This window comes from Carcharhinus amblyrhynchos, chromosome 2 (genome assembly GCF_965287045.1).
Source record: "Carcharhinus amblyrhynchos chromosome 2, sCarAmb.v2.hapA, whole genome shotgun sequence".
In the NCBI taxonomy this organism is placed as follows: Eukaryota; Metazoa; Chordata; class Chondrichthyes; order Carcharhiniformes; family Carcharhinidae; genus Carcharhinus; species Carcharhinus amblyrhynchos.
Window position 1 is genome coordinate 37,369,222 of NC_137325.1, and position 14,483 is coordinate 37,383,704.

At 43.8% G+C, this 14,483-nt stretch overlaps 2 protein-coding genes across 4 annotated transcripts in view; one reads left to right on the forward strand and one right to left on the reverse strand.

Moving 5' to 3' along the window:
* LOC145353782 (glucose-fructose oxidoreductase domain-containing protein 1) overlaps nt 1-14,483 on the forward strand; it is a 258,944-nt gene that overhangs the window by 107,910 nt on the left and 136,551 nt on the right. The window contains exon 1 of one of the 2 annotated variants that reach the window (XM_080204609.1): nt 1,841-1,907. The exons of the other annotated variant lie outside the window; for it this stretch is intronic. The gene's annotated coding sequence lies outside the window, so the exon portion shown is untranslated. Of the gene's footprint in view, nt 1-1,840; nt 1,908-14,483 lie in introns of those variants that run through there. 2 annotated transcript variants of the gene reach the window in all.
* The window catches only part of LOC145353802 (NAD-dependent protein deacylase sirtuin-5, mitochondrial-like), a 145,812-nt gene that overhangs the window by 91,300 nt on the left and 40,029 nt on the right, over nt 1-14,483 (reverse strand). The window lies entirely within an intron of this gene.

Below are 14,483 nucleotides of genomic sequence, written 5' to 3' on the forward strand. Positions count from 1 at the left end.
GTAAACTTGTTAGAGGCCATTATCAAAGATTTCATAGCTCAGCATTTGGAAGGCAATGGTACAATCAGACAAAGTCAGCATGGATTTACAAAAGGGAAATTATGCTTGATGAATCTATTGGAATTCTTTGAGGATTTAACTAGTAGAGTTAACCGAAAAGAGCCAGTGGATGTGGTTTATTTAGACTTTCAGAAGGCTTTTGATAAGGTCTCACATAACAGACGACTGTGCAAGGTTAAAGCACATGGGATTGCAGGTAATGTTTTGATACGGATAGAAAGTTGGTTAGCAGATAGAAAGCAATGAGTTGGCATAAATGGGTCTTTTCCTGATTGGCAGTCAGTGACTACTGAGGCTCCGCAGGGATTTGGGCTAGGACCCCAACTGTTCACATTATATATTCATGATTTGGAAGAGGGAACTGAATGTAATATCTTCAAATTTGCAGATGATACAAAGTTATGTGGGTGGGTGAAGTGTGAGGCGGATGCAGAGATGCTTCAGCGTGACGTGGACAGGCTGAATGTGCGGGCATATGCATGACAGATGCAATATAATGTGGATAAATGTGAGGTTCTCCATTTTGGTAGCAATAATAGAAAGACATCATTACCATAATGGGTGTAAGTTGAGAAAAGTAGCCATTTAGTGAACCCTTGGTGTCCTTGTGTATCAGTCACTAAAAGTAAGCATGCAGCTTTGTTGGCGAGAGGATTTGAGTATAGGGATAGGGATGTTTTGCTGCAGCTGTATAGGGTGCTGTTGAAGTCACATCTGGAGTATTGCGTTTTGGTGTCCTTATGTGTGGAAGATTGTCCTTGCTATAGAGAGAAAACAGCAAAGGTTTACCAGGTTGATTCCTGGAGTGACAGATCTGTCATGTGAGGAGAGACTAAGTCACTAGAGTTTAGAAGAGTGAGAGGGGATCTTGTAGGAACTTTTAAAATTCTAACAGGGTTAGACAAGGTAGATTCAGAAAGAATGTTCTCAATGGTGGGGGAGTCCAGAACTAAAAACTAGGAGTCATAGTTTGAGGATAAGGGATAAACCTTTTAGAACTAAGATGAGGAGAAATTTCTTCACCCAGAGGGTGGTGAATGTGTGGAATTCACTACCACAAAAAATGTTTTGAGGCCGGAATATTTTCTGATTTCAAGAAGAAATTAGGTATAGTTTTGGTTAAAGAGATCAAGGGATATGGGAAGATCAGGATATTGAATTTGATGATCAAAATGAATGGTGGAGCAGGCTTGAAGGGCCAAATGGTCTAGTCCTGCCTCTAGTTACTATGTTTTTATCTCTGAATTATCAGACTGCTCATCTGACATCCAATACTTAAAAGTCCCTCCAGCTAAATGTCAGGAAGACTGAAGCCATTGTGTTATGTCCCTGCTGCAAATTCCATTAACTTGTCACTGAAACCATCTCTGTAGCAAGTATTTGAGACTTTACCATGCTTTTTATAATTTTTGGTATTTTATTTGATGCCAAGATGAGCTTTGACCATATATCACTGAGGCTTCCTATTTCCATCTCCACAAGTTTTCCCACCTCTACCACTACTCCAGTTCACCTTCTGCTGAAACCTTCATCCATATCTTTATTAACTTCTGGACTTGACCACCCAATACACTACTGACTGGCTTTCCATGTTTTAAACTTGGATTATATCCAAAATCCTGCTGCCTGAGCCCTAACATGCATAAAGTCCACTCACCTTTCAACTCTATGTTGCTGATCTGGATTGGTTTCATTAAAAGAATGCCTTGATTTGGAAATTCTCACCCTGTTTTCAGATCACTCCATGTCCTTGACTCTTCCTACGTCTGCAATATCCTCCAGCTCCACTATCCTCTGAGGTGTCATCACTCATTCAATTCAACTCTTTTGGAATCCATGATTTTAAGGTTTGGACATCGGTGGGGGAGTTGGACATCGGGGAGAGGGTTTCATGTCAGGCACATGGTGGGTTGGGGGGTGGTTCACTTGTGTTGGGGGGTGGTGGATGGTTTGGCTGATGCGGGGTCAGACTTGTTTGGGTCAGGGAGGAGCGGGTGGGGAATTAAGTGCAGATGGGTAATACCATGCTGGGTGGACTTCTTAATTGTGGAAGGGGCATCCAATCCAAGGTTGGGTTTGGATCTTTAACATAGTTACACGGAAGTTAGAAGTGTCTTCTTTCCTCCTAACTCTTTCAGAGTAACTAATCATCTAAAGCTGGCGAAACCATCCAAAGTTATCAATATAAATCACTTTGTCAGATGGTTCTCAGTCCAGTACAACTATCCAGGGGAAGTTAGCCCTTCTGGGCAATTGCCAGGCAATCTCTTACCTGGAAACTTCCAAGAAGGATTCTCCAGTGCATCTTTGAGGTACTCCCTGAATCCAACACTGGTGAGCCAGGAAGTTATGGGTAATAATATACTGAGGTCTGAAGTCATAGCTGTCATTAAACCTGCTATCATACTGCCTTTATCCTGAGATCAGACATTAAATGCCTCAATTTTCAAACCTGCAAAAGTAAAAAGTTTATTTATTAGTCACAAGTAAGGCTTACATTAACACTGCAATGAAGTTACTGTGAAATTCCCTAGTCACCACACTCCAGCACCTGTTTGGGTCAATGCACCTAACTTGCATATCTTTCAGATTGTGGGAGGGAACCCACGCAGACACAGGGAGAACGTGCAAGCTCCACACAGACAGTGACCCAAGCCAGGAATCGGACCTGCGTCCCTGGCATTATGAGGCAGCAGTGTTAACTAACCACTGTGCCACAGTGCCGCTCCGTAAACTCCACATTCCAGACTATAGAGCTTGGATATAAAGGATTTCTTCTCTTATTTAAAGTTGGAGAATCAGTCAGCTTATAACAAAGCACCCTCACACTCCCACCCCCAGGGTTTCCTCAACAAACTGCATGTGTACAATTGTTTACAAGCTCAACGTGAAGATCTGCTCTACAGCAGATTGAGAATCTGACTGCTTGGGTAAATATTAATGATCTCAGGACACTATCTGAGGTAGAACAGAATTTTTCCTGTGTCCTGACTGCCTCTCTCTCTATCAACCCTAAAATAGATTAACTAACCATTTCACCTCAGTTATTATTTCTGGGACACAAATTGCTGGCTGTGTTTGTATATCTTGCAACAATGACTGCACTCTAAAGTAATGAGTTGGCTGCAAAGCACTTTGGGGCATTTGATTGCGACGTAAATCATTTCTTTACACTTGGAGCTAGATTAGTTAGTTTTTGTTTAAAACTGATGCACGCAAGCATTTGGGATGATACCGTGGCACAGTTGTTAGCACTGCTGTCTCACAGCTCCAGAGATCCAGGTTCGATTCTGGCCTTGGGTAGCTGTCGGGCCCTGATCTTATTGGCACGCCCACCCCAAAATCAGGGTGGGCAAGACTTGCAGAACCACATTCTCCATTGGCCTTGGGTGGGCATACTGGTAAAATTCCAGCCTGTGTGTGGAGTTTGCACATTCTCCCTGTTTCTGTTGGGTTTCTTCTGGGTGCTCTGGTTTCCTCCCACAGTTCAAAGATGTGCAGGTTAGGTTGATTAGCCATGGTAAATTGACCTTAGTGTTAGGGAGATTATCAGGGTAAATATGTTGTGTTCCGGATATAGGGCCTGGGTGGGATTGTTGTTGGTGCAGGCTCGATGGGCCAAATGGCCTCCTTCTGTAGGGATTCAATGATTCTATGAATTAAAGATTAGTCTTTACTTATGTTTTGATTTATGTAACAATTCCAGGAAATCACAGGAAGTATCCCCACAATTCTCCATGATGTATTTCTGGTGCGTTACACTATCTATTTGCTACAGCATTCAAGAAATTAATCTCACATGCAGCCATTACAATATAAACACATAATGCCTGTCTGTTTGGGTAGCTATTAAAGATCTCATCTCACATGCAGCCATTACAATATAAACACATAATACCTGTCTGTTTGGGTAGCTATTAAAGATCTCATGACACTTTTTGAGGAAGAGCAGATAATGATATTATAACAGTGCACCCTTTACAGCTGTCAGTATCTTCCATAATTTGTACAATGCAAAATTAATCTTCTGATCTGCATGTTGCATATAAATGTAAGATTATCAAAAGACATGGAATGAGAAAATGGCATTTATTTTACCACATCAGCTTTCCCCATAGGCTGTGCATTATTCCTTTCATTCTTGACTCCACATAAGTTATACATTTCGTATTATTGTCTGCTTGTCACCTACTTTCTTTCAATCCTTTAGATATTTTCATTTTTGACTCACTGGCCCACACATACAGATGCTGCATAGGCCTACCACATTGGCCCACCACATTGGGCCAGAAATTTGGTTAATCGGATTTTGGGTGCATGTAGACTACGGCTTTCTCTCCTTGTTCCAGATTTGTCATGCCTGATGTTCCCTTAGGCCTCATAGAATCCCTGCAGCATGGAATTGAGTCTTCATTGACTCTCTGACAAAGTATATTACCTAGGCCCTTTCCCCATTCTAACCCTAAAACCCCACACACTGCCCATTGATAATCCATCTAACATACACATTTTGGGACATTAAGGGGCAATTTGGCATGGCAAATGTGTCCAACCTGCACATCTTTGTGCTGTGGGAGGAACCCAGAGGAAACCCACGCAGACCCAAGCAGAATGTGCAAATTCCGCACAGATAGTTATTTGAGGCAGGTATTGAACCGGGTCCCTGGAGCTGTGATACAGTAGTGCTAACCACTTTGTCATTATATTGGAATCATTGCCATGATGAGTAGCGGAAAATCAGCATTGCAGTGGCCCTTAAGTAAAAGGATCCAGGAGCTGTGTTGTGTTAGGCATTAATGTGTTGGGCGGTGGGGGGAAGAGGTGTAAGAACTTGGGGCTGAGAGATTGAGGAATGAGGGAATATGGAATTTGGGGATCACAGGCCAAGATAATAAGCAGGCAGGATAAGGGATGACAGAAGGTAACTTCATACAGTGGGGACACGGGTCAATGTCAGGAATCGCAGGATCAGTGTTGAGGAACTGGTGACAACATAACCAGAAGTTAGTTGAGGGCTGTAGTACTCAGCAATAAATTTTGTTTGGCGTGTTTTATTGTTTTCATGGGATCCAGAGTAAATGTTGAGAATTTCCATGGTCATGCCTACTGGACAATATTCTATTCTACCCTCACCACTAATGGACTTATCTTACTGTGGGACAGGACATGCCAAGAAAGGGTTTGAGATGTCAGTTACTAGGAACAACCCTGTGGGTATAATTGCATATCAGCATTGTACTTTCACAGTGGTATCTGATGCTATTTTGGGCAAATAGCTCATTAATTCAATGATTGGTTGTTCTCCCAGTGGCATTCTATCCCAGATATTTTATATATAAGATGAAATTTTAGAGAAAAGTATAAGTGAATATAAGGAAATGGCCTGAATTATAACTCTGTATACATAAGAGATATATCTATTAGTTAAGGTCAAATGGAAAAAAATCTGCGAACGGTATAATTAATCATTTACTGAAAGCAACTGCTCTAACAAACAGTACCCCCAGGACGTCGATCCCAATCCTGTCCAGGTGTAACCTGTCCAATGTGTATAGGTCCCACCTCCTCAAGAACTGGTCCCAATGCCCCAGGAATCTGAAACCCTCCCCCGACACTAAATCTTCAGCCACATTTTCATCCGTTATATTCTGTCATTTCAATTCTGACTAGCACCAGTAGTAATTCCGATATCACTACCAGTGAGATCCGATTTCTTAACTTTCTTCCTAGCTCCCTGTATTCTGCTTTTAGGACCTCATCACTTTTTTTTAACCAATGCGTACCACAACAACTGGCTGTTCACCCTCCCCCTCCAGAAAGTCCCATACCCACTCTGAGACAGCCTTGACCCTAGATACGGTCCCAATGCAACATAGCATCCTGGAGTCTCGTTTGCAGCCACAGAAACGCCCGTCTATTCACCTTACAGTTGAATCCCCTATAACTATTGCACTGTCACACTTTTTACCCTTCCCCTCTGCAGCAGAACCAACCACGGTGCAATGAGTTTGGCTGTTGCTGTTTTCCCCTGAGAGGGGAACAGTATCCAAACCCTTATCTATTTTGCAGGGAAATGGCCACAGGAGATTCCTGCACTACCTGCCTATCTCACTTCCTCTGTCTGTAGTCACCCATTCTCTTCCTGTCTATGGCATCTGAGCCTGCGGTGTGACTACCTCTCCATATGTGCTATCCACAAAAACCTTTGCCTCACAAACACTCCACAGCCACTTCTCTAGCTCTGTAACTCGAACTTCCAGGAGCTGTAGCTAGAGACACTTCCTGCACACATGCTGACCTGGGGGACTGGAACTGTACCTGCCTCATGGATCAAGCAAACCACAGCTTGGAGCTTTCCTATCATGTCTTAACCCTTTAAATTAGACTTTTGAAAGATATTTTGTTTCGGATTACATCCAATTCTGTAGGGCCCTTCTTTTCTGCTCCTCATTACTACCAAATATAACCTTTACAAACTATAAACCACATAAATTATCTCTGAGATGACTAGAGATAAAACTATTAAATATTTACCTGAGCTTCCTACTTACCAATCAGTTCTTTCCCTTTTGTCCTCTAGTACTGCAGCAAGGCAAAACAATACCTTGCTTTTACCTCTTCTCAGTACCCTTTTGTTTTGTTTAAATCCAATTAAGTCCAATCAAAACCCAATTCAAAATCTTAACAAGTGAGACATTCCAGATCCAAGCTGACAAGACAGGTTCACCATTTCCTGTCTTGATCTACATGATCCAAGCTGACTGGAGCAGGCACTGCTCCTCCTTCAAGGTTTCATCTCATTTGCATCCTATCCAAAAGGCCAAGATGCTGCTTTTAAAAATTACTTCAAAGGAAGCGTCAGCATAAACTTGTGACTTCAACCAAAGTAAAACTGCACAGTAAAACTACACTTGATCTGAGCCAAAAGGCCTCCTCACAGTCCCCTTTCTTTTATTTCAAAAATATACTTTATTCATAAAAAAACTCTCAAATAAACCATTGCAAAACAACGTATCCAATAATTACAAACAGTGCAAAAATAAAGTCATTTTTACGATATTGTATGATGCTTATTTACATTCATTACATTTCAAATCTTAAAACTATATACATGCCTCAGATTTTACTGTGTGCTGTTGTTTTTCAGATTAGCACACATTTATGCCAGTGTTCTACAGTTACTGGGCCCCCGGTCTACCTTGGTTGAAAGGCTTTACACAGTGGCCTTTCCCCATTGTGCCTTTGCAGTGGCTTAGCTGCTGGGGACGAACCTTGACAAACACCCCTGCATCTCACTCCAGACCTTCTTTGCAAGGGCACATCCCACAAGGAAGTGTGTGACTGTCTCATCACCTCTGTAGCTGCTTCGAGGGCAGCGTGCAGTGATGTTGAGACCTCCAGCGTAATAAAAAATCTCATGGGGATGCCCTTCTCACCACCAGCCAGCCACTTTGTGAGTTCTGGTGATGAGGCATTCTGCCAGATGACGCTGACAGTCTGCTCAGGGAACCATGCGACAGGATCCGCCATCTCCTTTTCTCTCAGGACCTCAAGGACATTACGCGCTGACCACTGCTTGATCGCCATGTGGTCAAAGGTGTGTTTGCAGAAAAATTTCTCCACAAAGGACAGGTGCTGTGGGACGGTCCACCTACTCAAAGCGTTCCGCGGCAGTGTGGCCAGACCCATCTTCTGCAACACTCGGGACAGGTAGAACATCAAAAGGTAGTGGCACTTGCTGTTAATGTACCAAGGATTTACACACAGCTTGATGCAGCCGCACACAAAGGTGGCCATCAGAATGAGGGCAGCGTTGGGAATGTTTTTCCCTCCGTTCTCTGGAGATTTATGCATCACCTCCCTTCAGACACAATCCATCTTTGAACTCCAGATAAATTTGAAGATGCCCTGGGTCACTGCTGCTGGGATTTAGGGATAGGCCACACCTGAGCCACGTACAACAACACGGACAGTACCTCACACTGGGTCATCAGGTTTTTTCTGGTGATAGAGAGGGAGTGTTCCTCCCACAAGCCCAATTTTTGCCTGGCTTTGGTGATGCGCTCTTCCCAGTTTTTGGTGCATATCCCTGCCACTCCAAACCATCTGCCCAGCACCTTAGGGAAGTCTGCCCTGACGGTGAAGGAGATAAAGGATCCGTCAGCCCAGTTCCCACAGAACATGGCCTCGCTCTTGCCCTTGTTGACGTTGGCTCCCGAGGCCAGCTTGAACTGCTCACAGACCTGGAGGAGCCTGCTAACAGACAAGGGATCCAAACAGAAGACAGCCACGTCACTTATGTACAGGGAAGCTTTGACCTGTGTGCCTCCGCGTCTGGGATTGTAACCCCTTTGATGCCTGGGTCACTTCTGAGGGCTTCAGCAAAGGGTTCAATGCAACACACAAAAAGGACAGAGGAGAGAGGGCAGCCCTACCTGACTCCAGACCTGATCTGAAACCTCTCTGATTCCCACCCGTTGAATGAAATTGCGTTACTGATGTCTATGTAGAGCAGTCGGATCCAATTGCGGATTCCCTCTGCAAAGCCCATTTTGGAGAGCACATCCATCATGTAGTTGTGCGTTATTCTATCAAATGCCTTCTCCTTGTCTAGGCTGATGAGACAGATATCCACCTACCTGTCCTGCACGTAGGCGATTGTATCCCTGGGTAGGGCATGGTTATCAGAGATCTTCCTGCCGGGTACAGCACAGGCTTGGTCAGGATGGATCACTGACCCCAGAGCAGACTTGACCTGGTTGGTGATGACCTTGGCCAGAATTTTTTCATTCACATTCAATAGTGAAATGGATTGCCAATTTCTAATTTCTTCCCTTTCCCCCTTCTGCTTGTAGATGAAGTAATGATGTGTTTCCTCATGGATTCTGACATTCTGCCTTCCAGAAGTATACTCTCGTATACTTCCAGCAAGTCCGGGCCCGTCAAGTCCCACAACGCCGAGTAAAACTCAGCCGGTAAGCCATCACTTCTGGGAGTTTTACCCTTCTGAAAGGACTCGACGGCCTTTGTCAGTTCATCCAGAGATACCGGTCTGTCCAGGCTGTCCTGCTCACCGTCGTCTAAGACCTGCGTGATAGATGACAGGAAAGACTGGGAGGCCATGCTGTCTGTTGGCTTCAGGTCGTATAGTCTGGCATAGAAGGATTTGCAGATCCTCAGAATGTCAGACCGCGATGACCTTACTGAGCCATCATCTTCCTTCAGGCTGCTAATCACAGAGGTTTCTCTGTGCACCTTCCAGAAGAAGAAACGTGGGCATATTTCATCCTGCTCCATGGAGCGGACACTGGATCAGAAGATGACCTTGGAGGTCTCAGAGGCAAAGAGCAAGGCTTGCTGGCTCTTCACCTCCTGGAGATCCTCCTTGACATCAACTTCCATTGACTGCAGTTGGAATAGCTCCTGAGTGCTTTTCTGGAGTCAGGACATTTCCCCCCATCTCTCCCTGGCCTTCTGAACCCTTTTGCAGATGAAGAACTTCTTGCTGTTGTCCTTGATGGTTTCTCACCAGAGTGATGGAGACTCAAAGAAGGGTTCCACAGTCCTCCCACCATGGTAAACCCTTTTGAGTTCCTCGAGGTTCTCTGGAGTCAACAGTTCTACATTTAGCTTCCAGGACCCCCTGCCCACTTTCCAGTTTTCCTCCACCTGACAGTTGGCCAGCAGGAGGCAGTGGTCAGAAAAGAACACCGGCTCGACGTCGGTAGATCTGACCGGGAGCGCATGGGATACAAACATGAAGTTGATCCTGGAGCGGACAGACCCGTCCGGCTGTCCCTCCTCTTCAGGAGCTATCCCCCATGCCCCAATTCAGATCTCCCTTTAGTGCTTCCAAACTGGCACACTGGCAGTACTAGCCATTTCCTTGACCACCCTGGGGCTTCAATGGCTTCCAAACCCTCTGCTGGTTGCTTTCATTGAGCATGGACCAGATTACATTGGGGGGCAGTGGCTGGGGGAACCCCAAGAAGGGTCCTTGCTGGCATTAAACATGGTATGGGCCCTCCCCCATGATTCTCCAGCTCTAACATGATTTGTGCATGAACACGCGAGGTCAGAGAATTGTGCCCCCATTACTAAATTAAGACAGGGTCTGACACAACAAATGAATAGACATAAATAAATAACAAGCTGTTGTCAACAATGTAGGGACTTACATCTTTAATCAGCAACTGAAAAATGGCAATGGCAAATCTGCTCCATGTGGTTTTCACCCCACTTGATTTTTGTTTCCATTCAAACGTTGGGTGGGGAGTAAAACAGGCAGCTGAACTGTTAATACTTTTTTTGCCTGATGTTAGAAGTTAAAGTTGCCTTTCATGACTGTTCTAATCTCCTAATTCACAATTGGTTACAGAAAATGATAATTATGCGAAAGGCAAAGATGCTGGAATCTGAAACGGAAAATACTGGAAAATCTCAGCAGGTCTGACAGTATCTGTTGAGAGGGAATAGAGCCAATGTTTCGAATCAGGATGACCTTTCATCAAAGCTGGACAAAGGGTCACCCTGAGTCGAAATGTTGGCTCTATGATGGTTATACTGTTAATTTTTCTCTTTAGATTTTAGAATTTACCTTGCTGTAGCCTGTCTTCTGCTTAATTAGACAAACTGAAAAATAGAACTGGCCACTTGCTAGCTGCGAAACTGAATCTGATTTTCTGGTAACAAAGGTTTCCAGCAGAAACAGAATGATAACTGTTTTAAAGCTATGCGTACTGCATAACCTATGCAGCTTTGCAGCATGGTGGCACAATGGTTAGCATTGCTGCCTCACAGCGCTAGGGATCTGGGTTCAATTCCTGTCTCCGGTGTCTGTGTGGAGTTTGCATGTTCTCCCTGTGTCTGCGTAGGTTTCCTCCAGATGCTCTGGTCTCCTCCCACACTCCAAAGATTTGTAGGTTAGGTTTATTGACCATGCTAAATTGTCTCTAAGTGTAAGTGGAATTAGCAAGGTAAATATGTGGAGTTATGGGGATTGGACCTGGGTGAGATTGTTGTCAGGGCAGAGACTATGGGGAGAATGGCTTCCTTCTGCACTGTAGGGTTTCTATGATTCTATGAGAAAAAAGGCAATAGATGACTCCATTTTTTTTATGATATCAGGTCAACGGTCATCCATTAGTAGTGAATAAATGACGGTAGAGCCATTAAGGTTTAGAGTCATAGGGGTTTACGGCATGAAAACAAGCCTTTGATCTTGCCACCCTTTTTTTTTAAACCCCGAAGTTAGTCCCATTTGCCCACATTTGGCCCATATCCCTCTATACCCATGTAACTGTCTAAATGCTTTTTAAAAGACAAATTTGTACGTGCCTCTACTACTACTTCTGGCAGCTTGTTCCAGACACTCATCACCCTTTGTGTGAAAAAATTGCTCCTTTGGACAATTTTGTATCTCTCCCCTTTCACTTTCAACCCATGCCTTCTGGTTTTAGACTCTCCTACCTTTGGGAAAAGATATTGACTATCTAACTGATCTATGCCCCTCATTATGTTATAGATCTCTGTAAGATCACCCCTCGTTTTCTACGCTCCAGAGATAAAAGTCCCAGTCTATCTGGCTTCTCCTTGTAACTTCCAGAAGGCGTTCGATAAGGTGCCTCAAAAAGGTATTTCCAAAAGGCGTTTGATAAGGTGTCTCACAAAAGGTTGCTGCAAAAGGTTAAGGTACACGGAGTTGGGGGTAAAGTGTTAGTGTGGATTGGGGGTTGGCTATCTAACAGAAAGCAGAGATTTGGAATAAATGGGTGCTTTTCGGGTTGGCAGTTGGTGACTTGTGGTGTGCCGCAGGGATCGGTGCTGGGGCCTCAACTGTTTACCATACACATAGACGATCTGGAGGAGGGGACCGAATGTAGGGGAACAAAGTTTGCTGATGACACAAAGATGAGTGGGAAAGCGAATTGCGTGGAGGACGCGGAAAGTCTGCAGAGAGATTTGGATAGGCTGAGTGAGTGGGTGAGGATCTGGCAAATGGAGTATAACGTTGGCAAATGTGAGGTTATCCACTTTGGAAGGAATAATAGTAAAATGGACAATTATTTAAATAGTGAAAAATTACAACATGCTACTGTGCAGAGAGACCTGGGGGTCCTTGTGCATGAATCGCAACAAGTCAGTTTGCAGGTGTAGCAGGTAATCAAGAAGGCGAATGGAATGTTGGCCTTTATCGCGAGGGGGATGGAGTATAAAAGCAGGGAGGTCTTGCTGCAATTGTACAAGGTACTGGTGAGGCCGCAACTAGGGTACTGTATGCAATTTTGGTCCCCTTATTTGCAAAAGGATGTATTGGCCTTGGAGGGAGTGCAGAGAAGGTTCACCAGGTTGATACTGGAGATGAGGGGGTTGGCTTATGAGGAGAGATTGAGTAGATTGGGCCTGTACTTGTTGGAGTTTAGAAGGCTGAGGGGGGATCTTATAGAGACATATAAGATAATGAAGGGGCTAGACAAGGTAGAGGCAGAGAGATTGTTTCCACTTAGAAAGGAAATAAGAACTAGAGGCCACACCCTCAAAACAAGGGGGAGTCAATTTAGAACAGAGTTGAGGAGGAACTTCTTCTCTCAGGAGGTAGTGAATCTTTGGGATTCTCTGCCCATTGAAGCAGTGGAGGCCACCTCATTAAATGTGTTTAAGTCACAGGTAGATAGATTTCTGATCAATAAGGGAATTAAGAGTTATGGGGAGCAGGCGGCTAAGTTGAACGGAACCACTATCAAATCAGCCATGATCTTATTGAATGGAGGGGCAGGCTCGAGGCACTACATGGTCTACTTCTGCTCCTATTTCTTATGTTCTTATAACTCAATCCATCAAGTCCTGGTAGCATCCTTGTAAATCTTTTCTGCACTCTTTCTCATTTAAGTAGACAGTAGATTTGTCTACAATACCAATAACCAACTTTTACTCACTTTTGCCATTTAGTGATTTCCACCTTGTGAAGTCTCCTCCAGCAATCCTGTTTGGTGCCAGAGCTGATTGCATTTCTTTGAAAAATAGTTTATGTGAATCTGAGCTTTTTAATCCTTCATATATTTCTAGCAATACAGCACACAGGTTAAAAATTCAATTTAAATAAAAATACATTTTAATCAATGTAAAAATTTTTAGTTTTGACTCTTATGCACTTGGAATGTTATCCAAAAAGACAAAAAAAGTGTGGGGTCAAGTAGAATATAAAGGTTATGAAGATTTTGGTTCAGCTTGAAAGAATGGCCAGGGAGGGGGACGGCATTGCTGGCTGGGGGTACACAGTCTGTAGCAGGGGTACATAGTCGGTTTCACTGTATAACTGATGGAAATTGTGGCATATGCAATAAATTAATTTTGACAAAAGTCTGATGATACAGAGGTAGTGGTGGGGTTGAGGGAGTTAATTGGTGGGGAGGCAGATCTAAGCCTCATTATTATTTCAATGTAGATGTAGAAATGGGATGTGAATGATGTGGCGAAGTGGGAGCATGTTGATGTGGAAGATTGGATTGGTAAGAATGGAATAAAGTGTAGGTTATTCATAGAATTCTACAGACATTACAGAGCAGAAACAGGACATTTGGTCCAAATAATCTGTGCAACATGAGCTTTCTCCCATCATTAAACCAAGTCAGCTTTTCCTTCTGTTCCTTTATTTCTGAAGCACTTATCGAGTTCCGTCGGAAATGTTTTCCGCGCTGGCCACATCAACTACGCCATGTGGTAGCAAGTTCCACATTCTAACTCGACAGTAAAAAACCTCCCTGAAATTTTTGGAATGATTTATTAGTGACTACTCTATTTATGACCCTAGTTTAGAACTATTCCACATGTAGAAACAACTTTATTGCTCAAAGAAAATTACTATGGACGCTGAAATCTGAAACAAAAACAGAAAATGCTGGAAAATCTCAGCACCCTTCTTAAGAATGAACATCATCATTTACATTCCCTCCGTCTTTTTGTCAATAACATCTTTGTCAATCCCTGCAAGCACCCCCCCCCCAACTCTAACAATATAAATATGACCCTATTTTCTATTATTTTCAGCTCTAACAAAAAGACTTGAAATGTTGACTCTATTCTCTCTCCACAGATGCTGTCAGACCAGCTGAGATTTTCCAGTATTTTGGGGGTGATTCTCCCAGCCCGCTGCACGGCTGTAGTAGCGCAGCAGGCTGGGAGGCATACATGGAGGCCATTTAGCTGGCTTTTCACTGGGTGCCATGGCCTCCACGTGTCTTTGGCCACCGGATTTTTGGAATTGTCAGTTCTGCGCCAGAAATCGGCAAGAAGCTGATTAAGATATTTAAATTCAAATTTAAATCTTATTAGCTGGCCTGGGACTAAAATCACCAGGCCTTCTAGCCTCTCCCCCCACCACCCCTGCTAGGAGTGTTTCACTCCCAGAGGTTCACAACAGCTCC